Source organism: Symphalangus syndactylus, chromosome X (genome assembly GCF_028878055.3).
Source record: "Symphalangus syndactylus isolate Jambi chromosome X, NHGRI_mSymSyn1-v2.1_pri, whole genome shotgun sequence".
Lineage (NCBI taxonomy): Eukaryota > Metazoa > Chordata > Mammalia > Primates > Hylobatidae > Symphalangus > Symphalangus syndactylus.
The window spans coordinates 85,386,544-85,408,264 of NC_072447.2; the positions used below are offsets into that span (position 1 = coordinate 85,386,544).

Here is a 21,721-nt window from a genome sequence, read left to right on the forward strand (position 1 = left end):
TAACATTTACTCAGACAGCTCATTTTACTATTGCCAGAGAGTTCTTCCTCATGTTGACTTCAAATCTGCCTTATGAAAATTTTCTCCTTAGTCTTTATCCTGCTCTTTCAGCCATACAAAATAAGCTCTAATTTTTCAGTACAAATGGTCCTTCAAATTTATAAAAATTGCACTGATATTCTCCTTAAGTCTTCTTTATCTTCAAGTGAAATAGTTTTTAACTGTTTCTCATGTGATAAGATTTAGACTACCCTTCGTCATCCTGGCACTCTTCTGTGACCACCTATTTCTGTCCCAATACTATAGTCTGGCATGTGTGCAATGTATTCCAGCTAGTGTCTCCTTGGTGGATGAAAATCCATACATACACACACATACTTTGGAATGTGGGTGATATGTATATATTCTTTATCGGTTTGGCTGGAGAATCAGTGGGGTCATAGCTAATGCTATTGGTACTGACAGTAAATCCTTGTAATTAGACTTCTAAGTCAGTGCCTTAGCAAGATGAGCAGGCCAAATGCAAACTCCCCTTGGTATATTGTTTCATTATGGCAAGACACAGACTCAAATGTGTAACAATATGTTGGGTTCTATTTGGATCCTTTTAATTAAAAAAAAAACGATTAAAAAACACTTTTCTCTTTCACCTTTTTTCTCTCCAGTGAAACACATATCCAAGAAAAGGTAGTCTGCAGGAAATCTGGAGGAAGACTTATGCTTAGAGTCCTTGCTCTGCAAACTTCTACAGGTAACATTAATTATTTGTGTGAGTGAATACAACCGCATTGTGTAAGTTCACTTTGGATATTTCTGGCTTTCTGAGAAAGGCAGAGATAAAATATATTTTAGTCTGAGTCACAGATTAACTAGACATCTAGTCGTAACTTAAAACCTAGGACAATAAAAAGAGACCCTCATCAAATTAAATAAAACATTTAAACTTACTAAAAGGAAGTATGTTTAGAAACTGATACAAATTCAAATTCTCTCTCTCAAATAAAGTACAGTGTTTGCTTCAAATTAAGATCATTTGCCAATTTGATTATTAGGGTCCCTGACAGCTCAAAAACTGATTCATTAAGTACAGTCTAAATATAACCAGTATTTCATTATTTACTATAAAATTTTGATGAGTTTAGGTTAGAAATATATATGCTACTCTATTCTTTTTTTAACTTTTATTTTAAGTTAAGGGGAAAAGTGCAGGTTTGTTACATAGGTACATTTGCATCAAGGGGGCTTGTTGTACAAATTATTTCATCATCCAGGTTTTAAGCCTTGTACTCGTTAGTCATTTTTCCTGAACCTCTCCCTCCTCCAAACCTCCATCCTCAGAAAGGCCCCAGTGTGTGTTGTTCTCCTTTATGCATCCATATGTTCTCATCATTTAGCTCCTACTCATAAGTGAGAACATGTGGTATTTGGTTTTCTGTTCCTGTGTTAGTTTGATAAGTATAATGGTCTCCAGCTCCATCCATGTCACTGCAAAAGACATGATCTCGTTCTTTTTTATGGCTGCATAGTATTCCATAGTGTATATGTACCACATTTTCTTTATACAGTCTATCACTGATGGACATTTAGGTTGATTCTATGTCATTGCTATTGTAAATAGTGCTGTAATGAATGTACATGTGCATGTGTCTTTATAGTGGAATGATTTATATTCCTTTGGTTACATACCCAGTAATGGAATTGCTGATTCAAATGGTATTTCTGTCTTTAGGTCTTTAAGAAATCACCACACTGTCTTCCACAATGGCTGAACTAGTTTACACTCCCACCAACAGTGTATAAGCATTCCCTTTTCTGTACAACCTTGCCAGCATCTGTTATTTTCTTACTTTTTAGTGGTAGCCATTCTGACTGGTCTTATATGATATCTCACTGTGGTTTCAATTTGTTTTTCTCTAACGATCAGGGATGTTGAGATTTTTCACGTGATTATTGGCCTCATGTATGTCTTGTTTTGAAAAGCGTCTGTTCATGTCCATTGCCTACTTTATTATGGGGTTGTTTTTTCTTGTAAATTGGTTTAAATTCCTTATAGATGCTGGACATTAGACTTTTGTGGGATGCATAGTTTGCAAATATTTTCTCCCATTCTGTAGGCTGTCTGTATACTCTGTTGCTAGCGTCTTTTGCTGTGCAGAAGCTCTTTAGTTTAATTAGATTCCATTTGTCAATTTTTTCTTTTGTTGCAATTGCTTTTGGTGTCTCTGTTATGAAATCTTTGTCTGCTCATATATCCTGAATAGTAATGTCTAGGTTGTCTTCCAGGATTTTTATAGTTTTTGGTTTTACATTTAAGTCTTGAATACATCTTGAGTTAATTTTTGTGTGTGATGTAAGGAAGGGGTCCAGCTTCAATCTTTTGGATATGGCTAGAGAGTTATTTCAGCACCATTTATTGAATATGAATTCCTTTCCCCATTGCTTGTTTTTTTTTCAGTTTGTTAAAGATCAGATAGTTGTAGGTGTGCACTCTTATTTTTGAGTTATCTATAGTGTCCCATTGGTTTATATGTCTATTCTTGTACCAGTACCATGCTGTTTTGATTACTGTAGCCCTGTAGTATAGGTTGAAGTTGGGTAGCATCACGCCTCCAGCTTTGTTCTTTTTGCTTAGGGTTGCCTTGGCTATTCGGACTCTTTGTTGATTCCATATCAATTTTAAAATAGTTTTTTTTCTTGTTTTGTGAAGAATGTCAATGGTAGTTTAATGGGAATAGCATTGAATCCATAAATTGCTTTGGGTAGTATGACCATTTTAACAATATTGATTCTATCTGTGAGCATTGAATGTGTTTCAATTTGTTTGTGTCATTTCTGATTTCTTTGAGCAGTGGTTTGTAATTCTCCTTGTGAGACCTTTAACCTCCCTGGTTAGGTATATTTCTAGGTATTTTATTCTTTTTGTGGCAATTATGAATAGGAGTTCTTTCCTGGTTTGGCTTTTGGCTTGACTATTTTTGAGATATAGAAATGCTAGTGACTTTTGCACTGATTTTGTATCCTGAGACTTTTCTGAAGTTGTTTATCAGTTTAAGAAGCTTTTGGGCTGAGACTGTCAGGTTTTCTAGGTATAGGATCATGTCCTTTGCAAACAAGGATAGTTTGACTTTCTCTTTTCCTATTTGAATGTCCTTTATTTGTTTTGTCTGATTTTCCTGGCCAGAACTTCCAATACTATGTTGAATAGGAGTGGTGAGAGAGGGCATTTTTGTCTTGTGCCTATATTCAAGAGAAATGCTTCCAGCTATTCAGCTATTCAGTATGATGTTGCCTGTTGGCTTGTCATATATAGTTGTGATTATTTTAAGGTATGTTCCTTCAATATTTATTGAGAACTTTTAAACTGAAGGAATGTTGAATATTTTTTCAAAAGTCTTTTCTGAATCTACTGAGATAATCATATGGTTTTTTTTGTTTAGTTCTGCTTATTTAATGAATCACATTTATTGATTTGTTTCTGTTGAAACAACCTTGAGTTCTGGGGATCAGACCTACTTAATCATGATGGATTAGCTTTTTGATGTGCTGCTGGATTTGGTTTACCAGTGTATTGTTGAGGATTTTGCATGAATATTTGTCCAGGATATTGGCTGAAAGTTTTCTTTTATTGTTGTGTCTCTGTCAGGTTTTTGTATCAGGATGAGTCTGGCCTCAGAAAGTGAATTAGGGAGAAGTCCCTCCTTTTTAATTTTTGGAATAGTTTCTGTAGAGATGGTACCAGGTCTTCTTTGCACATCTGGTAGAATTAGCTGTGAATCCCTCTGGTCCTGGGCTTTTTTTTTTGGTTGGTAGGTTATTTGTTACTGCCTCAATTTCAGAACTTGTTATTGGTCTGTTCAGGGATTCAATTTCTTTCTGTTTCAGTCATGGGATGGTGTATGTGTATTCCGCTTGCTTAAGGCCTGGATTTTAATAGTTTTCCTTAAGCTTAAATCTTAGTTATTTTCTCACTACTTTTCTAATATATGCCATAACCTCCTCACTATTATTATTGATTGCTTACCATTTTTCTTTAAATTGACTCTCTTTTAAAGCTTAAATATATGTGTTACCCATTTTCAACATTATGTTTGTTGGCATCATGGGCTTGATATGCTCAATATTTTTTAAAAAATTGTTTAGGTACTAACATTTTCTATAAATTATGTGTATTATACATTTCTAACTACACAGTCTGCCTTCTGACAGTATTCTACAGTCTTGACTCAACTGACTATAGTCTTTATTTATATATATTCAGAAATTTAAAATTTCATTGTGATATAGGTACCAGGAATTGGATCAGCGCTACCCAGTGTCAAATGTGTTTGTGGGACAGAGGGGTGAGAGAGCTGCTGATGAGACCAGATGAAGGAGTTTGTGTCTGCTCATCACCTTTCTCCCTACCCATCTCCTGCTATGCCAGTTTTACAATTTTCTTCCTTCAAAACTCAGCCATCTACTATATGCATGGTAAAAAGTCCTTGAAAAAGACTGCTTTGATATGGTTTGGCTTTGTGTCCCCACCCAAATCTCATCTGAAATTGTAATCCCCATAATTCTCATGTGTTGAAGGAGAGACCTGGTGGGAGGTGATTGGATCATGAGGGAAGTTTCCCCCATGCTGTTCTCATAATAGTGAGTGAGCTCTCATGAGATATGATGCACAATTTTACCTTTTGCTCTTGAAGATTACAGGCATGAGCCACTGTGCCAGACCATTTTCATTCTTTAAAGCCAAACAATGCTTAGAGCTGTTCTTTATTTAGCAATAAAAATATTACAAAGCTTTTCAAGCAAATGAAGTAAGTTATCTCTCATAAGAATGAATTCAGAGGAAAATCCCTGTGTAGTTATGGAGGAGAATTACTTGTATATGAAAACACTTCTCTCTGTTAGTACTGCAAAAATATTTCATTAATTAAAATTAGGACATAGTAGAAGACTATGGTAGTGATAGCAAAGCTATATTGAGTATTTCACAAAAATATGAATAAACAATTTACAGAAAGCATAATTTACTAGATTCCAGCAACTTCAAGAGTACTTAAGCCCCAAGGGCCTTATACTTAAGAAATGGTTAGAGTCAAATAGAGAACTTGTGATCATCTAGCACTTAAAAGAGTTTGAATTTTCAAGTTCTTAAGATAAATTAATATTCATTCTTTATGAAGATAACTTTTTATTTGATCTGTAATAAAATCTCCTTTGTGAACAAAAAGTAAAATTACTACTTGACCCAACTATTCAATTACTGGGCATATACCCAAAGGAAAATAAATCATCCTACCAAAAAGACACCAGCATTTGCATGTTTATTGCAGTGCTATTCACAATAGCAAAGAATTGGAGTCAGCCTAGGTGTCTGTCAATGCTGGATTGGATAAAGAAAATGCAGCACATATACACCATGGAGTACTATGCAGCCATAAAAAGAATGAAATAATGTCTTTTGCAGCAACATGGAAGCGGGAGGAAATTACCTTAAGCAAATTATAGCAGAAAAATAAAACCAAATACCACATGTTCTCATTGATAAGTGGGAGCTAAACATTGGGTACATACAGACATAAACATTGGAACAAGAGACACTCAGGACTCTAAAAGGGGGGAGTGAGGGAGGGGAGCAAGGGTTGAAAAACTACTTATTAGTTACTATATTCAGTATTTGGGTGACAGGTTCAATTGAAGCCCAAACCTCAGCATCATACAATATACCCATGTAACAAACTTGCACATGTACTCCCTGAATCCAAAACAAACAAATTAAAAAAATAAAAAATAATAAAAATCTCCTATGCTCAAATATCTTTCTTTCTTTTCTATGCACGTTAAGAAAACTCTAGGCCGGGCGCGGTGGCTCACGCTGTAATCCCAGCACTTTGGGAGGCCCAGGAGGACATATCATGAAGTCAGGAGATCGAGACCATCCTGGCTAACACGGTGAAACCCCGTCTCTACTAAAAATACAAAACATTAGCCTGGCCTGGTGGCAGGCACCTGAAATCCCAGCTACTTGGGAGGCTGAGGCAGGAGAATGGCATGAGCCCAGGAGGTGGAGCTTGCAGTGAGCCGAGATACAGCCACTGCACTCCAGCCTGGGTGGCAGAGTGAGACTCCGTCTCAATAAATAAATAAATAAATAAATAAAATAATAAAAAAAACTCTGAAGAGGATCACATAGAAAAAAAAACAAGCAAACACAGTACACCACCACCACCACCAACAAAACAGCATAAATGGAACCATGTGAATGGGGATTGCAAAAAGCCAATGATGGGCTTTGCAAGTGAATGCCAGATTTGTCTGGGATTGAGTTACAGCTTAAAACGATCTCATTGCTTATGAGTGAGGGAGTTAGGTTTGTCAATGAAATGAATATCAATTTTTATCATATCTGTATCTATAGCTTTTTCTATGGAACTTCAAAGACTTACAAATCTAAATTAGTTCAGAATTTAGATCTTTGAACTTTCTTCTATAATTATGAAAGCAAAAATATTTATGAAAACTACAATGCCAGTCAGCCAAAGATACCCCTTATTTGAAGCCATTTTTGTATTACATTTGACACATATCAAGGTGTGAGATTTATTATCTGAGGCATTCCCAGAACTGGAGTGATTTGAGTATGTCTGTGAATTTTCTCTCTCTTCTTTTCTAAAGGCTCTTTCCCATTCTTGACACTTCCAAAAAAGGTGCAAACTAAATGTGAGATGTTAGAGAAATATATTAATGAGGGAAGAAGAAAGAACATTGGAGAATAAATTTCAGTTGTTTTTTGATTTTGATGGAAGAGTTGTCACAAAAATCACACTATCTAAAGATTCAGAAACTGTTTAGACTCTTGGGAGGTGCCTATGATTTTAACAGAATGTTAACAAGGTATTTCCAGAGAGAAATCGTTGTCATCAATTGATGACATTCCCAGATCTTGTTTGTTTCTTCTTTAAGGAGAAATTCATTTTTGTTTTTCCTTAGAGAATGTATTTCCTCTCCTGTGAAAATGCACACTCCTGTCACAACAACATGAACTCAAGAAAAATTTTATAGCATTGAAGCTCACTTTTCAATATTCAGAGGAAGCAAAAGGAGAACAAATTTGCATTGACCCTCAAAGGGAAAAGTTTGTAGCATACTAAGTACTCCTTGTGAAATTAAACAGTTGGAGAAACACCATGTCCTTCTATTGGTTCGGTTTTGATAGAAACTATGATTTTCAATAGTTATAGGAGAGCAAAAATGCTCTGCTGCTGATTTTGGAAGAAAATGAATTGAGTTAGCTCTTCAATGGACAACAGATAAGTTTGGATAGTGCTTTTCTTTGCCTTTGCTCATAGTTATCACCATACTTTACCCTGAGTTCTCAATATAGTAAAATAAAGTAGGATTATCTTATAAGCAGAATAATGAGCCTCCTTATACTTTAACTTGTTATCATAATTAAAAGTTACTGCAATTATAAAACTGAAAGAACTCCCTGTAGCCAACTGCCTTGACATAGGTTGGAAATAAAATGATGGATTTTGTCAAATATGTGGGATTTAGACTGTAACTCCCTAATGCTAGACCCACTATTGATTTCTGGCTAGGTCTTAAGCAACAGGATTAACCTCATATTTTTGCTTTCATTTAGGTTTTTAACCTCCTTTTATTCAAGTCTTTATTTGCGCAATGAGATAACGGGCTGAGACTGTGTGGTTTGGGTGGGACATTTCAACTAGATTCAGAAATTTGTACTCATAAAGGCATGCCCAAATTTGTCCATGAAGATTTATAATTATTTTTGCTAATGGTAAATGAAAACATGCCATGTTGAATTTGGTTTCCTTCCACGGATGTTAGCGTGGATGTCTGGATTTTAAAAAGTAGATTATTAAATTGACCATAAAGCCTCAGTTTTAAATTCAACATGGTGTGGTGGAAAGAACATTCAACCTTAAGCAAATCCTCTAGTTTTTCTGGGCCATAGTTTTCTAATTTGTTCAAACAGAGTAGAAACACCTCCCCAGCATCCCCCAGGGATGTTATAAGGAACAAATGAGAGAAAATGGAAATACATTTTATAAATTAGAAATTCTATTTAAGTGTAACATATTATTTACCCCATAACATTTTAAATTAAAAAGAATATTTTAGTTGAAGGAGTCTGTGACACAGAAAGGTTAAAGAGTTTAACAAAATAACCCAGCTAGTAAGTTGGAGAGCCAGGACTAGAACCTAACTTATTTGATACTTATGCTAGTGCTCTAAGAATCCAGAGTTTCAATAAGATAATGGCCTCCAGTTCCATTCATGTTGCTACAAAAAACATTATTTTATGCTTTTTAATGGCTTAATGGTATTCCATTGTGTGCATAAACTATTTTCTTTATCCATTCATTTATTGATGGACATTTAGGTTGATTCCACATCTGGGCTATTGTGAACAGTGCTGTGATGAACATACACATAAAGATATCTTCTTGACATAATAATTTCTTTTTTTAACTTTTATTTTAGGTTCAGGGGTACATGTGCAGGTTTGTTTTATGGATAAATTACATGTTATGGGGGTTTGGTGCACAGATAATTTTGTCACCCAGGGAATAAACATAGTACTGATAAGTAGTATTTTCATCCTCACCCTCCACCCTCAAGTAAGCCCCAGTGTCTGTTGATCCCTTCTTTGTGTCTGTATATACTCAATGTTTAGCTCCCACTTATAAGTGACAACACGCGGTCTTTCATTTTCTGTTCCTGTGTTAGTTTCTTTAGGATAATGTCCTCCAGCTTCATCCATGTTGCTGCAAAGCACATCATTTTATTCTTTTTTATGGCTGCATAGTATTCTATGTGTGTGTACCACATTTTCTTTACCCAGTCTACCACTGATGGGCATTTAGGTCAATTTCATGCTGTTTTACAGTTTATTTTTTTAAATAGAGAGACAGGGCCTCACTTAGTTGCCCAGGCTGATCTCAAATTTCTGGGCTCAAGCAATCCTCCCAACACAGCCTCTCAAAGTGCTGGGATTATAGGCATGAGGTGTGCTCGACTCCTATATTTTTGCTATTGTGAGTAGTGCTGCAATGATGTCTCCATTTTACCATTCACCAGAGTTGATTATCTTCACTTTCATCCTTGGCTTGAAAGAGTCAACAGTTAGTTACCAGTGTTCTTTTATTTCCTCCATATCAAAAAAGTTGACAGATTATCAATATGTGGTATAATTATGACAAATAGGCAAGGCTATTTTTGCAATAGCAAAGATTAGTAACTTTTGCTGAGTAATTGTTATTTCTGAGGTCTTTATATGCATTGTCTCATTTTTCCTCACAATAGCCCAGTGAGGTACTAGTTTTAATCCCCTTTAACAGATGAGAAAATTGAGACTCAGAGAGGGTAAGTAACTTTTTGATATGGTTTGGATTTGTGTTCCAGCCTAAATCTCATGTCAAATTGTAATCCACAATGTTAGAGGAGAGGCCTGGTGGGAGGTGATTGAATCACGGGTATGCATGGATTTCCCCCTTGTTGTTCTCATGAGAGTGAGTGAGTTCTCATGACATCTGGTTGTTTAAAAGTGTGTAGCACCTTCCCCTTCTCTCTCTTTCTCCTGCTGTGACTATGTAAGACATGCCAGCTTCCCCTTTCACCATGACTGAAAGTTTTCTGAGGCCTCCCCAACCATGCCTCCTATACAGCCTGAGGAACCATGAGCCAATTAAAACTCTTTTCCCTATAAATTACTCAGTTTCAGGTATTTTTTATAGCAGTGTGAGAACGGACTAATACACTTGTCCAACGATATATAGCTTATTAGTGATGGAGCCTGTATTCAAACTCAGGTCTGCCTGATCCTGTGTCTGAGATCTTACATATAACCACGCTGTCTCCAAATTAAAAAAAAGATAAAATTTGGTGCTGCATCTACAAAATCTGTATTTGGGTAGTAGGTTAGAGAAGAGAATAAACAGCCTCATGAATCTGTTTAGAGATATATTAGATGAAGTAGAAAGGGCCCAGGCTTTAGAATCAAAGAGACCTTGGTTTGAATCCCAGGTCTGCCAGTTATGACCTGGGTGACATTAAGTCACTCATTTAAACCCCTGAGCCTGGTTGTCCTTATCTGTAAATTGGAAATAAAAATACCTCACAGAGTTGTAATAAGGATTCAATAAGATGATGAATTGTAAGTATTTGAAAAAGAGAAGATATTAAATGCATGGTAACTGTTAAAATTATATTTGCTGATATTATTTTTATTGTTATTATTGAAGTTTTAACAGATTTGGGAGATCTGTTAACATCTGAAAATATTAACATGAAGAATATACTTCCAGATTTCATTGCTTCATGATTCCTACCCCTGCTTAGTGTTGACTCTACATGGAGGTGGCCTTCAGATAAATTTTACAGAGTAGTCAGTATGCTTTTCCACTTCTGAGCGAGTGCTCATTTGAGTATAGGAATTTAGAGACTTTTCAACAGTTTCAAGAAATACTAAGTTTCTACTTGTGCATGACATTGTGAGGGATGAAAAAATCATATGGTCTAGAGAGAGATAACTACCATTGATCAATTTATATGTTATCCCATTTTATGCAATAAATTCACATAACAGGAATTTAATGAACAACCATAATATTCAAGGCAATGTGCTAATTGTGGCTGAGGTAGAAAATAAATAGAGCAGATATATGACATCTTGGCCCTTGTTTTCATGTAGCCCTATACTCTAGGTTGAAAGTGCAAAGTGCCTTTAGAGAGGTCTATAAATGGGGCAATGGAAAATCAGAAAAGGAAATAATGACTTCTTGCTGGGACTGAGTACAGGAGGCAGCATTTCAGTTGAATCCTCCCTATTTGGAGATAAGAGAGAGAAGGGAGTGGGTGATTTTTATTATACTTTCTAATGCTGATATAATTTTCTATTTTGAAGCATGGTGTATCTTAGTGATTACAAATGCAGGTTCTGGAGCCAGATTGTCTAGATTCAGTCCTGGCTCAGCTACTTTTACTGTTACTTATCCATTTTGTGACTTGATGTCTTCATCTGCCAAATGGGAAGATAATAACAGTGCCTTCCTCATAAAGGTTTTGTAGGATTAAACGAAACAAACACACATAAAGCATTATACAATGCTCATTAAATTTGATCTATTTGGGGTATTATTACAAGGCCTTTGATACTGATGAAGCTGATATGTTTAATCATTCAGCCCCTTTACAGTGAAATATTTATGAATCACTATAATTTAAGTAAGAAGGAGGAAAATACAACAGGAGGGGTAGAAGCTGAATCTTGAGACAGGAGAGAAGCTTTGCTGCTCTCTCAACAAAAGTGCAGTGAAATAGTGGCAGAAAACCCACATGTGGAACCTGCCTTATTCCTTGCTTGAAATTCAATTTATATTTTTAACCTTTATTTTAGGTTTAGGGCTAGATGTGCAAGTTTGTTATATAGGTAAATTATGTGCCATGGAGGTTTGGTGTACAGATTATTTTGTCACCCAGGTAATAAGTATAGTAGTCAATAGGTAGTTTTCAATCCTCTCTGTCTTCCCCAACTCCACCCTTAAATAGGCCCCAGTATCTGTTGTTTCCTTCTTTGTGTCCACATGTATGCAGAGTTTAGCTCCCACTTATAAGTGAGAACATGCAGTATTTGGTTTTCCTGTGTTAGCTCACTAAGGATAATGGCCTCCAGCTCCATCCATGTTGCTGCAAAGGAAATGATCTCATTGTTTCTTATGGCAGCATAATAATCCACTGTATATATGCACCACATTTTTATCCAGTCTACTATTGATATTTAGGTTGATTCCATGACTTTGCTATTGTGAATACTGTCACAACAAACAATATATCCATGTGTCTTTATGGTAGAATGATTCTTATACCCAATAATGGGATAGCTGGATCAAATGATAATTCTATTTTAAGTCTTTGAGAAATCGCCAAACTGCTTTCCGCAGTGGCTGAACTAATTTACACTCCCACTAGCAGTGTAAACTTTCTTTTTTTTCACAACATCGCCAGCATCTGTTATTTTTTGACCTTTTATTAATAGCCATTCTGAATGGTGTGAGATGATATCTCATTTTGGTTTTTATTTGCATTTATCTAATGATTAGTGATGTTGAGCATGTTTCATATGCCTTTTGGTCACATGTATGACTTATTTTGAAACGTATTTGTTTAGATATTTTGCCAATTTTTTCATGAAGTTATTTTTTTTTCTCATATATTTGTTTAAGTTCCTTACAGATGCTGGATATTAGATCTCTGTTGGATGAATAGTTTGCAAATATTTTATGCCATTCTGTAGGGTATCTGTTGACTCTGTTGATAGTTTATTTTGCTGTGCAGAAGCTCTTTAGTTTAATCAGGTCCCACTGGTTAATTTTTGTTTTTGTTGCAATTGCTCTTGGCATCTTCATCATGAAATCTTTGCCAGTTTCTATGTTCAGACTGGTTGTCTTTCAGGGTTTTTATGTATTTGGGTTTTACATTTAAGTCTTTAATCCACCTTGAGGTGATTTTGTATATAGTGTAAGGAAGGAATCCTATTTCAACCATCTGCATGTGGCTAGCCAGTTATCCCAGAACCATTTATTGAATAGAGAGATATTTCCCCATTGCTTGTTTTTGTCAATTTTGTTGTATGTGTGTGGCATTATTTCTTTGATTTCTATTCTGTTCTATTTATTGCTCTATGTAACTGTTTTTGTACCAGTACCATGCTGTTTTGGTTACTGTTTGCTCGTAGTATAGTTTGAAGTCAGGTAATGTGCTGCCTCCACCTTTGTGATTTTTGCTTAGATGGCCTTGGCTATTCAGGCTCTTTTATGGTTCCATATGAATTTTAAAGTAGTTTTTTATAGTTCTGTGAAGAACGTCAATGTCTCCTTTGATAGGAATAGAATTGAATCTCTAAATTGCTTTGGACAGTATTGGCATTTTAACAATATTGATTATTTCTATCTATCAGCATTAAATGTTTTTCCATTTGTTTGTGTCAAAATAGGAATACAGGAAGTCAAACTATCCCTGTTTTCAGATGATATTATTCTATACTTAGAAAACACCATAGCCTCCCCTCAAAAGCTCCTGGAACTGATAAACAACTTCAGCAAAGTGTCAGGGTACAAAATTAATGTGCAAAAATTAATAACGTTCCTTTACACAAGCAACATCCAAGCTGAGACCCAGATGAAGAATGCAATCACAGTAGCCACAAAAAGAGTAATATATCTAAGAATACGGCTAACCAAGCAGGGGAAAGATCTCTACAAAGAGAATTACAAAACATTACTCAAAGAAATCAGAGATGAAACTCAATTTAACTCCACACTTGGCACATAGTAGGTGCTCAATGAATTTTTGCTGAATGATTTCATGAATAATTGAGTGCTCAGTTTTATTTTACCATTTTCTATTGAAGGATGGAAATTGTTTAAAATTCCTAAACTTGCTCTGATCAGAACTGTACTTCTCTCAAGTGATTCTTAAGTCCCTAGAATATAATTTTTCAACACTCCACATTCTTTTAGCAATCATACCTCAGCAAATCTTTAAACAGGGACTGAAAAACCATAAAATTAAAATGTTTAATTTTACCTTTTTGCCTTTCCATCTGTAATGCCATGTGCAAATAATAGACCATCTAAATTTCACTTGTCGGTTTTTCTTTTTCTCTTTTTCTTTTTTTTCTGAGATGGAGTTTCACTCTTGTTGCCCAAGCTGGAGTGTAATGGCATGATCTTGGCTCACTGCAACCTTCGCCCCCAGGTTCAAGCTATTCTCCTGCCTCCGCCTCCGGAGTAGCTGGCATTACAGGTGCGTGCTACCACGCCTGGCTAATTTTTTGTATTTTTAGTAGAAACGGGGTTTCACCATGTTAGCCAGGCTGGTCCTGAACTCCTGATCTCTGGTGATCCACCCGCCTCGGCCTCCCAAAGTGCTGGGATTACAGGCTTGAGCCACCATGCCCGGCCAGGTTTTCCTTTTTTTTACAGTGACTGAAATGAAACATTAAAATCATACCATAATATCAGGTTTCCATCAACTATTTACTCATTCATTAGTACAGACAGCCATATTAATATCCAGCTCCATTATATCCATTTAAAGGTTTTTGTTTTTAAAGAGTTCTGTTTCAGTGTCTCTATGTTTGAAGGTTGTTCAGAAAGTTTACAAGCAGCAGCTCCAACTTCTTCTTCAAAAATGAATAAAGAAACATGGACAGTTAAGATGGTATCAGGTTGATACAATAGTGATTGTGGGTTCTGCCATAAAAGTAATAGCAAAAACTGCAATTACTTTTGCACCAACCTACTAATCTCAGGTCCTAATATAATATTGGTAAACAGAATTGTCCATGGACTGAACATGACTGCTTATGGTTTATTTAAAGATTTCCCCCAGAAATAGACATATTCATGTTTAGCATTTTAGAGACTGATGCAAGGAAATGTGATTGCCATTGATTATAAACTTTTTAATGGTAAGATCCAGGTCTGGATTATTTACTCTGCCAAGTACGTGTCACTGGGGTTCTCCTTAAAGGTACTGATGAGTTACTCTCGAAAGAACAAATGCATTTAACATGTACAGCTTCACAGGAACAAATCTTAGATCTGGTAGGGTGGAAGGAAGTGAAAATGGAGTGGAATGAAAAGGAACAAAAAGAACCCTGAGAAGAAAATAAAGAGTGCTGACATAAAACTTGGCTGACTCCCACAATCTAGTAGAGGATTTTCCCTAGATAGAGTAATTCCTCAGGCACTGTTGAATGTAAGCATGTGAGCAGAAGAGCAGGCAGTAATGAAGTGAAAGATCTAATGGCAAATATCCTCTACAAACAAAATGAAACTTTTAGGTCTAATATAAAATTCATTAGCCTTTCCAACATCTTTTTGCTGAATGTTACCTATGAACCTATAGTAGTTTTCTGTTTGGTTCTGTTTCCAACATGGTCCAACAGTGATTACCCTTTTATAACACTTTAACATTTTTTCCTACTCATTTCCTCTCATGTTAAGTCCCTTTAATTCTAAGCAAGATTTAAGACTCCAATTTTCATATGTCTTAACAAACACTGAAAATTCTTTTCTTTCTGGCTTATGGAAAACTGTTGACTTGGACAACCCTAATGTCTTCCAGCTGTGAAAACTATCCATGTGATAAACTAAGGATGTTGTTACAAATTGAGGCTAGGGTGTCCTTCTGGAAAAACTACTTGCTTACATTTTGGGGAACATTAAATGGCTGGGTATTCAACCTGAAATTTTTTCACATATAGGCTTATATTTTATCTTATTAGAAGAAAGATAAAATATTGAATAATGCAGGAAACATTCCCCTATATAACATTTGTAATCTGGTTACAAATCTTGCCGTTACTTCCCTCTCTTTTTATAGCTAGGGATTTATTTCCCTTCCTCTTGGGTTTTGGGGCATCTATAGGTGAGCCTTTGTACCTCCAGCTATAAAGTCAGTAGGCCTAGCATATGTCTGAATCTCTCTGAACATCCCTCATTAGCTTAATATTATTTTATTCTTTGCCAAAGCTTTCTGCTTTAATAAAGATTGATGTTCACGGCTGAACTGTAATGCACCAGTTTCTATCTCTTCACTTTTTCCAGGGTGGGCCCTTGTCCAAGTTGTAAAAGCAGCACAGTTTGAGCTCAATCCAGCCTTCTCTTCCTTGTCTACAGTGATCTCATACTCTCCACATTCTCTCGTTCTACTATCAAGATGGACATTTTGTAAAGAATCAAATAACTGGATGTGCACTGAGATGTAACTAAAGGGAAAATCTTGCTGGGTTATCTCTTCCAGGATGGATTTACATTTTCTCAGAGATCTAACTTTTAAGCCAAGAGAATGAGTTACTAACAATACAATTTCCATTTGGGAAGATATTTTTCCCCATGCAGGCATTGACAATTTGCTTAATCTGTGTACACAAAAGACTGTTTTCTAACTGGTGTATACTCTACTCTTTCAATTTTTGTTTGACCATATTTTTGATATTTACTCCCAACTTGTTAGGCTTTGTTTGGCCTTTTCAATACATTCTTTTTTATATTTTTATGTTATTTATTTTTAATTTTTAAATTTTATTTTATTATTATTATACTTTAAGTTTTAGGGTACATGTGCACAAGGTGTAGGTTTGCTACATATGTATACATGTGCCATGTTGGTGTGCTGCACCCATTAACTCGTCATTTAGCATTAGGTGTATCTCCTAATGCTATTTCTCCCCCCTCCCCCCACCCCACAACAGTCCCCAGTGTGTGATGTTCCCCTTCCTGTGTCCACGAGTTCTCATTGTTCAATTCCCACCTATGAGTGAGAACATGCGGTGTTTGGTTTTTTGTCCTTGTGATAGTTTACTGAGAATGATGCTTTCCAGTTTCATCCATGTCCCTACAAAAGACATGAACTCATCATTTTTTATGGCTGCATAGTATTCCATGGTGTATATGTGCCACATTTTCTTAATCCAGTCTATCGTTGTTGGACATTTGGGTTGGTTCCAAGTCTTTGCTATTGTGAATAGTGCTGCAATAAACATACATGTGCATGTGTCTTTATAGCAGCATGATTTATAGTCCTTTCGGTATATACCCAGTAATGGGATTGCTGGATCAAATGGTATTTCTAGTTCTAGATCCCTGAGGAATCGCCACACTGACTTCTATAATGGTTGAACTAGTTTACAGTTCCACCAACAGTGTAAAAGTGTTCCTATTTCTCCACATCCTCTCCAGCACCTGTCGTTTCCTGACTTTTTAATGATGGCCATTCTAACTGGTGTGAGATGATATCTCATTGTGGTTTTGATTTGCATTTCTCTGATGGCCAGTGATGATGAGCATTTTTTCATGTGTTTTTTGGCTGCCTAAATGTCTTCTTTTGAGAAGTGTCTGTTCATGTACTTTGCCCACTTTTTGATGGGGTTGTTTGTTTTTTTCTTGTAAATTTGTTTGAGTTCATTGTAGATTCTGGATATTAGCCCTTTGTCAGATGAGTAGATTGCAAAAATTTTCTCCCATTCTGTAGGTTGCCTGTTCACTCTGATGGTAGTTTCTTTTGCTGTGCAGACGCTCTTTGGTTTAATGAGATCCCATTTGTCAATTTTGGGTTTTGTTGCCATTGCTTTTGGTGTTTTAGACATGAAGTCCTTGCCCACGCCTATGTCCTGAATGGTATTGCCTAGGTTTTCTTCTAGGGTTTTTATGGTTTTAGGTCTAACATTTAAGTCTTTAATCCATCTTGAATTGATTTTCGTATAAGGTGTAAGGAAGGGATCCAGTTTCAGCTTTCTACATATGGCTGGCCAGTTTTCCCAGCACCATTTAATAAATAGGGAATCCTTTCCCCATTGCTTGTTTTTGTCAGGTTTGTCAAAGATCAGATAGTTGTAGATATGTGGCATCATTTCTGAGGGCTCTGTTCTGTTCCATTGATCTATGTCTCTGTTGTGGTACCAGTACCATGCGGTTTTGGTTACTGTAGCCTTGTAGTATAGTTTGAAGTCAGGTAGCGTGATGCCTCCAGCTTTGTTCTTTTGGCTTAGGATTGACTTGGTGATGCGGGCTCTTTTTTTGGTTCCATATGAACTTTAAAGTAGTTTTTTTCCAATTCTGTGAAGAAAGTCATTGGTAGCTTGATGGGGATGGCATTGAATCTATAAATTACCTTGGGCAATATGGCCATTTTCACGATATTGATTCTTCCAACCAATGAGCATGGAATGTTCTTCCATTTGTTTGTATCCTCTTTTATTTCATTGAGCAGTGGTTTGTAGTTCTTCTTGAAGAGGTCCTTCGCATCCCCTGTAAGTTGGATTCCTAGGTATTTTATTCTCTTTGAAGCAATTGTGAATGGGAATTCACTTATGATTTGGCTCTGTGTTTGTCTGTGATTGGTGTACAAGAATGCTTGTGATTTTTGTACATTGGTTTTGTATCCTGAGACTTTGCTGAAGTTGCTAATCAGCTTAAGGAGATTTTGGGCAGAGACAATGGGGTTTTCTAGATATACAATCATGTCATCTGCAAACACGGACAATTTGACTTCCTCTTTTCCTAATTGAATACCTTTATTTCCTTCTCCTGCCTGATTGCCCTGGCCAGAACTTCCAGCACTATGTTGAATAGGAGTGGTGAGAGAGGGCATCCCTGTCTTGTGCCAGTTTTCAGAGGGAATGCTTCCAGTTTTGCCCATGCAGTATGATATTGGCTGTGGGTTTGTCATAGATAGCTCTTATTATTTTGAGATATGCCCCATCAATACCTAATTTATTGAGAGTTTTCAGCATGAAGGGTTGTTGAATTTTGTCAAAGGTCTTTTCTGCATCTATTGAGATAATCATGTGGTTTTTGTCTTTGGTTCTGTTTATATGCTGGATTACATTTATTGATTTGTGTATGTTGAACCAGCCTTGCATCCCAGGGATGAAGCCCACTTGATCATGGTGGATAAGCTTTTTGATGTGCTGCTGGATTCGGTTTGCCAGTATTTTATTGAGGATTTTTGCATCAATGTTCATCAAGGATATTGGTCTGAAATTCTCTTTTTTGGTTATGTCTCTGCCAAGCTTTGGTATCAGGATGATGCTGGCCTCATAAAATGTGTTAGGGAGGATTCCCTCTTTTTCTATCGATTGGAATAGTTTCAGAAGGAATGGTACCAGTTCCTCCTTGTACCTCTGGTAGAATTCGGCTGTGAATCCATCAGGTCCTGGACCCTTTTCGGTTGGTAAGCTATTGATTATTGCCACAATTTCAGAGCCTGTTATTGGCTTATTCAGAGATTCACCTTCTTCCTGGTTTAGTCTTGGGAGGGTGTATGTGTCGAGGAATTTATCCATTTCTTCTAGATTTTCTAGTTTATTTTCGTGGAGGTGTTTGTAGTATTCTCTGATGGTAGATTGTATTTCTGTGGGATCAGTGGTGTTATTCCCTTTTTCATTTTTTATTGCATCTATTTGATTCTTCTCTCTTTTCTTCTTTATTAGTCTTGCTAGCGGTCTATCAATTTTGTTGATCTTTTCAAAAAACCAACTCCTGGATTCATTGACTTTTTGAAGGGTTTTTTGTGCCTCTGTTTCCTTCAGTTCTGCTCTGATTTTAGTTATTTCTAGCCTTCTGCTAGCTTTCGAATGTGTTTGCTCTTGCTTTTCTAGTTCTTTTAATTGTGATGTTAGGGTGTCAATTTTGGATCTTTCCTGCTTTCTCTTGTGGGCATTTAGTGCTATAAATTTCCCTCTACACACTGCTTTGAATGTGTCCCAGAGATTCTCATACGTTGTGTCTTTTTTCTCGTTGGTTTCAAAGAATATCTTTATTTCTGTCTTCACTTCATTATTTACCCAGTAGTCATTCAGGAGCAGGTTATTCAGTTTCCATGTAGTTGAGTGGTTTTGAGTGAGTTTCTTAATCCTGAGTTCTAGTTTGATTGCACTGTGGTCTGAGAGACAGTTGTTTATAATTTCTGTTCTTTTACATTTGCTGAAGAGAGCTTTACTTCGAACTATGTGGTCAATTTTGGAATAGGTGTGGTGTGGTGCTGAAAAAAATGTATATTCTGTTGATTTGGGGTGGAGAGTTCTGTAGATGTCTATTAGGTCCACTTTGTGCAGAGCTGAGTTCAATTCCTGGATATCCTTGTTAACTTTCTGTCTCGTTGATCTGTCTAATGTTGACAGTGGGGTGTTAAAATCTCCCATTATTATTGTGTGGGAGTTTAAGTCCCTTTGTAGGTCACTCAGGACTTGCTTTATGAATCTGGGGGCTCCTGTGTTGGGTGCATATATATTTAGGATAGTTATCTCTTTTTGTTGAATTGATCCCTTTACCATTATGTAATGGCCTTCTTTGTCTCTTTTGATCTTTGTTGGTTTAAAGTCTATTTTATCAGAGACTAGGATTGCAACCCCTGCCTTTTTTTGTTTTCCATTTGCTTGATAGATCTTCCTCCATTCCTTTATTTTGAGTCTATGTGTGTCTCTGCATGTGAGATGGGTTTCCTGAATACAGCACTTTGATGGGTCTTGACTCCTTATCCAGTTTGCCAGTCTGTGTCTTTTAATTGGAGCATTTAGCCCATTTACATTTAAAGTTAATATTGTTATGTGTGAATTTGATCCTGTCGTTATGATGTTAGTTGGTTATTTTGTTCGTTAGTTGATGCAGTTTCTTTCTAGCCTTGATGGTCTTTACAATTTGGCATGTTTTTGCAGTGGCTGGTACCAGTTGTTCCTTTCCATGTTTAGTGCTCCCTTCAGGAGCTCTTTTAGGGCAGGCCTGGTGGTGACAAAATCACTCAGCGTTTGCTTGTCTGTAAAGTATTTTATTTCTCCTTCACTTATGAAGCTTAGTTTGGCTGGATATGAAATTCTGGGTTGAAAATTCTTTTTTTTAAGAATGTTGAATATCGGCCCCCACTCTCTTCTGGCTTGTAGAGTTTCTGCCAAGAGATCAGCTGTTAGTGTGATGGGCTTCCCTTTGTGGGTAACGCGACCTTTCTCTCTGGCTGCCCTTAACATTTTTTCCTTCATTTCAACTTTGATGAATCTGATAATTATGTGTCTTGGAGTTGCTCTTCTCGAGGAGTACCTTTGTGGCATTCTCTGTATTTCCTGAATCCGAATGTTGGCCTGCCTTGCTAGACTGGGGAAGCTCTCCTGGATAATATCTTGCAGAGTGTTTTCCAACTTGGTTCCATTCTCCCCGTCATTTTCAGGTACACCAATCAGATGTAGGTTTGGTCTTTTCACATAGTCCCAAATTTCTTGGAGGCTTTGTTCGTTTCTTTTTATTCTTTTTTCTCTAAACTTCCCTTCTCACTTCATTTCATTCATTTCATCTTCCATCACTGATACCTTTTCCTCCAGTTGATCGCATTGGCCCCCGAGGCTTCTGCAATCTTTGCGTAGTTCTCGAAACTTGGCTTTCAGCTCCAGCAGTTCCTTTAAGCCCTTCTCTCCATTGGTTATTCTAGTTATCCATTTGGCTAATTTTTTTTCAAAGTGTTTAACTTCTTTGCTATTGTTTTGAGTTTCCTCCTGTAGCTCGGAGTAATTTGATCATCTGAAGCCTTCTTCTCTCAACTCGTCAAAGTCATTCTCCATCCAGCTTTGTTCTGTTGCTGGTGAGGAACTGCGTTCCTTTGGAGGAGGAGAAATGCTCTGCTTTTTAGAGTTTCCAGTTTTTCTGCTCTGTTTTTTCCCCATCGTTGTGGTTTTATCTACTTTTGCTCTTTGATGATGGTGATGTACACATGTGTTCTTGGTGTGGGTGTCCTTTCTGTTAGTTTTCCTTCTACCAGACAGGACCCTCAGCTGCAGGTCTGTTGGAGTTTGCTAGAGGTCCACTCCAGACCCTGTTTGGCTAAGTGTCAGCAGCAGTGGCTGCAGAACAGTGGATTTTTGTGAGACCGCAAATTCAGCTGTCTGATAGTTCCTCTGGCAGTTTTGTCTCAGAGGAGTACCTGGCCGAGTGAGGTGTCAGTCTGTCCCTGCTGGGGGATGCCTCCCAGTTAGGGTGCTTGGGGGTGAAGGACCCACTTTAAGAGGCAGTCTGTCCATTCTCAGGTCTCCAGCTGCGTGCTGGGAGAACCACTACTCTCTTCAAAGCTGTCAGTCAGACAGGGACATTTAAGTCTGAAGAGATTCCTGCTCAATTTTTGTTTTTCTGTGCCCTGCCCCCAGAGGTGGAGCCTA

General features: G+C 36.9%; 2 protein-coding genes across 6 annotated transcripts in view; one reads left to right on the forward strand and one right to left on the reverse strand.

Moving 5' to 3' along the window:
• LPAR4 (lysophosphatidic acid receptor 4) overlaps positions 1–21,721 on the forward strand; it is a 129,656-nt gene that overhangs the window by 42,889 nt on the left and 65,046 nt on the right. For all 5 annotated transcript variants that reach the window (XM_055267172.1, XM_055267173.2, XM_055267177.2 and 2 more), the window contains exon 2: positions 666–751. The gene's annotated coding sequence lies outside the window, so the exon portion shown is untranslated. The remainder of the gene's footprint in view (positions 1–665; positions 752–21,721) is intronic.
• Positions 1–21,721, reverse strand: part of RTL3 (retrotransposon Gag like 3) — a 276,323-nt gene that overhangs the window by 17,462 nt on the left and 237,140 nt on the right. The window lies entirely within an intron of this gene.